The following is a 6,152-nucleotide window of genomic DNA, read 5'->3' as shown; positions in this document are numbered from 1 at the left end:
CCTCTTGAATTGTAATACCTCTAATTTAGAGTTAATACACTGAAGCATTGATATAGTTTTCAATATTGAAGAATTGTTATGCGGTTCATTTCAACAGAAAGTGATGTAAAGCAAAATGAGTCAAACCTTTTGCTCATAATGATTTTGTGACATCCCCATATTCTTCACTGGGTTTTTTCTTATTGTTTATGTAAATGTTGTGTATAATGTCAAGCAGTTTGTGCCTGCATCAACATTCTTATAAGGAATTGCCACTGTTTATTTCATTGTTATTGGTTTTTAGAATTTGTTAACTATTTAATGTGTAAAGAAAATTATACAGGCTAATATTTGCTTTTGAATTTTTGTCTCAAATTCAGAACCTGAAGAGATTCTCAACAGTGAATGTAATACTAGAACAAAATTTGTCTTTTATTTGCTAATCATTAATTTAAGAAATATTAACAGATACTGGGGATTATTCATTCTCCAAAAGGGTAAATATGCATTATGAGTCACTGTAACAATTAAATTATGTTGATGCAACTTAGATTCCTTATTGCTGATCTTGCAAGATTGTTTGTTAGGTGTAGTATGGCCTGATGTAGAAACTGATGTGTAATACCTCACTTGATTTACACGGTCACTCGGAGTATCCTGCAACTTAGATTCCTTATTGCTGATCTTGCAAGATTGTTTGTTAGGTGTAGTATGGCCTGATGTAGAAACTGATGTGTAATACCTCACTTGATTTACACGGTCACTTGGAGTATCCTGCAACTTAGATTCCTTATTGCTGATCTTGCAAGATTGTTTGTTAGGTGTAGTATGGCCTGATGTAGAAACTGATGTGTAATACCTCACTTGATTTACACAGTCACTCGGAGTATCCTGACATGTAACCTTTTTCACTGGGTAGTAGGATTTTTATGCACTTTTACTTTTTTTTTACTTTGTTATTTTTCACTTTTAAAAAGAATAATAGTGTTGTATTCCTATGACATGTTACATTCTATACTTGCATATTGATGCTAATGCAGATAAATAATTAAGTCACCAACATAGGTCGTTATTGAACATTCACTGCAAGTACATAATCAAGTCAGAAACCAGTTGTCATTTTACTAGTAAATGAAGACATGCATTATGTGCACTATAAGATAATAGTGTATTAATTTACAATAGCAATTCCACAGTTTATGTTACTTTTGTTTTTTTTATCTTTCTTGTTTTTTTTAGCATTATGTGAATAAAACAATATCACTCTCCCTAGATTGGAAAACCATGAAAGTTCCCATTTTGTAATGTGATGATACATGTATAAGATTACAGCCTGCTCAAGTATAATGGGATACAATCAATATCACAATATGTGCAATATGTTAATCATAATATATGTACCCAGCTTTAGATAATGCCTGATCACGAGAAATAACTACATGTGGTCTGATGCATTTTACCCCCAGAAAGCATATCTATACAGTGCTCAATGGTATTCCTAATAACCAGTTTTATTGTCTAGTGTATTTGTATGTTATTACTTTTTGGTCTTTGTTACATTTTTATACTCACTGCCAAAGGAAACGCGAACCATAGAAACATAGAGAGAAATATGTATGTTAAGAAGAGAAGCTTCCAGTGTGTACCAAATAATGTCAAAACTAACAATCAGAGTGTCTTTCTTCTTATCGCGATAAGTCAAACCTTTCACGCTGATCCTGGCAGACAAATGGTGCATCTTGAGTCATGGATCGATGATGTCACATGTGATGCGTTCAATATCTCTTGAATGTGCGTAATTCTTCATATAATAACCAGTATGTATGGTATTCGCATTTCTTCTGTTGGTGAGTATAGACATGTATATGTGGACATGTATATTGATTTGCGAGTGTTGACATAACCAACATTATGTTAAATGTATGCGGGCAGTCGTGTAGCCTAGTGGTTAAAGCATTGGCTCGTCACACCGAAGACCCAGGTTCAATTTCCGACATGGGTACAAAGTGTGAAGCCCATTTCTGGTGTGCTGGAATATTGCTAAAAGCGGCGTAAAACCATACTCACTCACTCACTCACTTAAATGTATGCATATATGGTTGTTAGCTTGATTGCTGTGAATCATCAAAATAATGCGGGTGTCAATCCCTGGCCTAATATGCATCATGAAATTAATGCCCTACCTTTGAACTGTAACACCAAGGCTGTAAGCTTAGAATTCCATGATAATGTATGGGATGATAGCAGTTTGAATGAATAATATCATTTGACATCTGATCTAACATCCATGAAATCAAAAGCAGGAAATTCCAAATTACACATATGCAAATGAGATAGGTTTGATGACTGATGAAGACTGTACAAGTTCCAAGTGGTGTTACATGATTTTGCGCAATCCTTTGAACATAGACATGACAGTCTACTTCAATATGTCAGATAAAAATGCATCACTTTCTTAATGTGTGCAAGGGACACTCACATTTTTTGCATTATTTTCATGATTTACAATATTCTGTGCCTGACATGTTTACATCATCTACTTCTTGAGTTCACCGCATTGATATGTTATATCCCTAGATCTTTATGCCCAAGCAGTGTTCATTGAAGATGACAAAAAAGAAGGGGTAATTTTCAAGAAAAAAAGGGGGGCCACAAAGTACTTGGTGAGCCTAACTCTCAGCATGGCGTGTCAGGGTGCTTGTTCGGAAGATTTTACAAATGATCCTGTGACTGAATACTTCATACACATTCAAAGGTCGTTAACTTCTTCGGTCAGAAAGCTACCAAAGAAAAAGTTAGTCGTGTTTCGCTGTTCGTGACAGCAGAGCTGTTGTCAGCTCGCTATGTTACATGACATTTGGTTTGCTGATTTACAAATTCATGAATGGGACAGTATCCCATTGACTTTCCAGAGCAAGATTCATAGTCTGTTTCCATACTTTGTTTCGGTAAACAGAAATATCAACGCCAGGGAAGAACCAGTCTCGATTATCCTCCCAAATAGATTCCATTGGGCGTAAAACGCAAAATAGCTATGACATTTTTAAGAATGGATCACTGAAAATCAGTGATGACAGCATGTCCTGCCCAACCTACATGTACCTATAAAACTCAATTGTGTCTTTAAATGCTTGACACCATCACCATGTTGTTGTTTTTCCAACATGCGGATAGCAATCTTTGATGAATGTTATTGTCATAAAATCATTCTTGTTGAGGTATTATTTATATTAAATTTGATAAAAAGCCATGTGCCCAACTGCTTCATGTGAGTGATAATTCTTGTGTCATTGAAAAAGATGCAGCAAGGCCTCAATGCCCAAGTATCCTTGCCATTTTCTATCCTATTTTTCATCATTAAATAACACTGTTTGGGTATCACATTTCTGATTTACAGTATATTCCCCACATAAAGTGACTCTTGTGAATGTGTTTGCTTTGTCATGTTAAATAAAAATAAAATATGGACATAATACAACTTTCAGTCAATATGAGATCATTGTTTATAATCAAAATGTCCAGTATACATTGCAGTTAGAGGTATATGATAAACTGCTTATTCGTGTTCAAATTCTTCAGTAAACAATTAGCTATATTAATGTGATAATATTGAATGTTTCTATCATGAGATTTAGTTTATCAAGACAGTGTCAGGTTGTTACTTGTGTAGTGTGAACTATTACTAATCATTCACTTTGTCCGAGTTTGTTATGTCTGTAATTTACTGGATATTTATGTTAGGTGATGTCATTTTGTATTTAATGTAAATTGCCTTACCCAGATATGTCAATACTGTGCAACACATTTTCTATTCCTTATATATATATATATATCTATAGCTTCAAGCAGGAACCTGTTGTTCCAGTACACAAGGTTGGATCCACTGTCATGATATGTTTACTGTCAAAATCAACGTAAAGAATATAGGAAAAAGGGACAGTGTTGGGGTGGCTTTCTTATGAAGTGTCCAATGAAACTGAATGTCTCTACATTGTAAAAATACTTGCACATTGGACAAAGACAATTTTTCAAAGGTTCAAATTGAATAACTGAAGACTGGGGAAGGGGGGATAAGATAAAAATCTGTTTTTAAGATTTTAAAAAAGTCAAAATTGTTCCTTTTCCATATTTTGTTCTGTGTAATACACCTTATGGGGGGTGTTTTTTGTTTGGATTGAAATGCTGTCGTTTTGCTATAGGTGGAGCAAGCTTGAGTGAACCAACCTTTAGTGTACATTGTGAGACAAGAGACCTTTCCCCATCTTTAGTTTTAGGGAAGAAATGGCTACAGAGTGACACACTGATAAGTACAAGAAGTAATTAAGTTGGTGTGGCCTTATTTTATTTTTTAGCTTTGAGTGAGATTTCCAGTTGTCAGATGAATGGAAGTAGCAGAAAGTATATTAAGCAGCTCTGTAACATACTGATAGAGACAGGGAACAGATTCATCATGATTTTAGTATTCTTTGGTGCAGGTTTAAAGACCGAGTTAGATCATTGTATGGACTAAAAGACTCGGCTCCAACCTTGTAATATTTATTTTGGTGATTTTTGTTGGTATATCACTTTGATTTATTGCTAATATTATCTCAAGTAAAACTTGAATAAAGGCTTTAAGCTAATGCATTCAACATGATTGTTTTGACTGATTATATTTAACCAAAATCTGTGTGATTTTGATTAACATTCCATGCAACACAAATCCTAAATAACCAGTGTTCAGATTGTATAAATACTGTTTAATCTCCACGGGGAGATGGCATAGGGCTCCAGTTTCCTTACCAAAGATGCAGATGCTGTTTGCCCAGGAAGATCTGTTCTCAGCTATTGGGGTGCATCAGTGGGTCATCGTCTTATACAAATATCAGTTGGTCATCATTTTATTCAAACAACATTGGTCATTACTCACACCATCAGCCACTGACCATGAGGATAGGGCTAAAATGTTGCCGACCACAGAAGACAACCTTGTTACACTATTATGCTTTTGGATAATTTACAGCATGCAATTGAAGCAGATTGAAATGATATTAGATGAGATGCTTTTGTGAATGCAAACATTCTATGGTATAACAGGCAGTTGAGGTTATATAGAACCTCACCAAGTTGAAACTTCACTCTAATCACTACACTAGGTCGATGTCGTACCATGTGGTTTGGTCAGGAGTCTCTGAAATAAACAAGGGAGGTATTGAGTAATAGTTTACTACTCGAGTAGTTATTGTATTCAACTCGTACTCAAGTACCTGGGTAACTGTTTCAGCCCTAGTACCAGGCCAGACTTTCACCCTCCAAGCAATATTTTCCCCCCTTAGCGGTGATGCCACAAGTTTGAGTATGGTGCTGACCTCAATTCAAACTGTTGTGTCAAAGGATGAGGAAGAATTAGCCTCGGACTAAAAAATGATTGTAGTGTATCATGACCACAAACAGTGTTCTGCTACTGGTACAATCTTATTTAACATATTTTCTTACAAGTGGAGTGAAAGACATGCGTACAGTTATCACTGATGTTGTTGTGAACATATGAATTTTAACAAGACGATTTATGGATGGGTCACAACTTGGTCAATTGAAGGCAAATCTTTCCTGTCTTTGCAAGGCTATTGTGACTAGGTGGCACAAATATTGATGCTATTCATGTGTCTAATGCGTATCCAGTGCACTATACTAAAGTTCTGTTGGTTACCTTTTATGTATGCCAATCAGTAAACAAAAAATATCAGCGACACGACACTACAGAAAATTTACTTGTCCTAGATGATCCAAGCAGTGCTGTCTTTTGTGTGTTAGCTGATGTATGTTGTTTTATCAACTTATGTGACTATCTAAGAAACACTCAGTATTATATGGAGTTCTATGGCTCACCCTGACATCATTATGTGGAGGGAAATGACCAGTGTCAAAGCTTGAAACCATGGTAAGTAAAATGACATGGTTTGATTTGTATATCAATTTGTTGGATACAATCTCTGTTTGAGATTCACTTCATTTAAATTGAAAAAGTCACTTGACCAAACAAGGAGCTACCTGTTTCAAACTGGTGGCCAAACATACAAATTCAGGTATTTTTTTAAGAAAAGAACATAGACTTACAGATTTGTTTCCATTCAAATTTAAATAGTGTAAGCTCTGACATCTGTTCTTTCATCTTTCTTTCTGGACTCTGCTGA

The sequence above is a fragment of the Haliotis cracherodii genome, unplaced genomic scaffold (assembly GCF_022045235.1).
Source record: "Haliotis cracherodii isolate W230 unplaced genomic scaffold, xgHalCrac1.p SCAF_12, whole genome shotgun sequence".
In the NCBI taxonomy this organism is placed as follows: Eukaryota; Metazoa; Mollusca; class Gastropoda; order Lepetellida; family Haliotidae; genus Haliotis; species Haliotis cracherodii.
Note: the sequence above shows the minus strand (reverse complement) of the source record.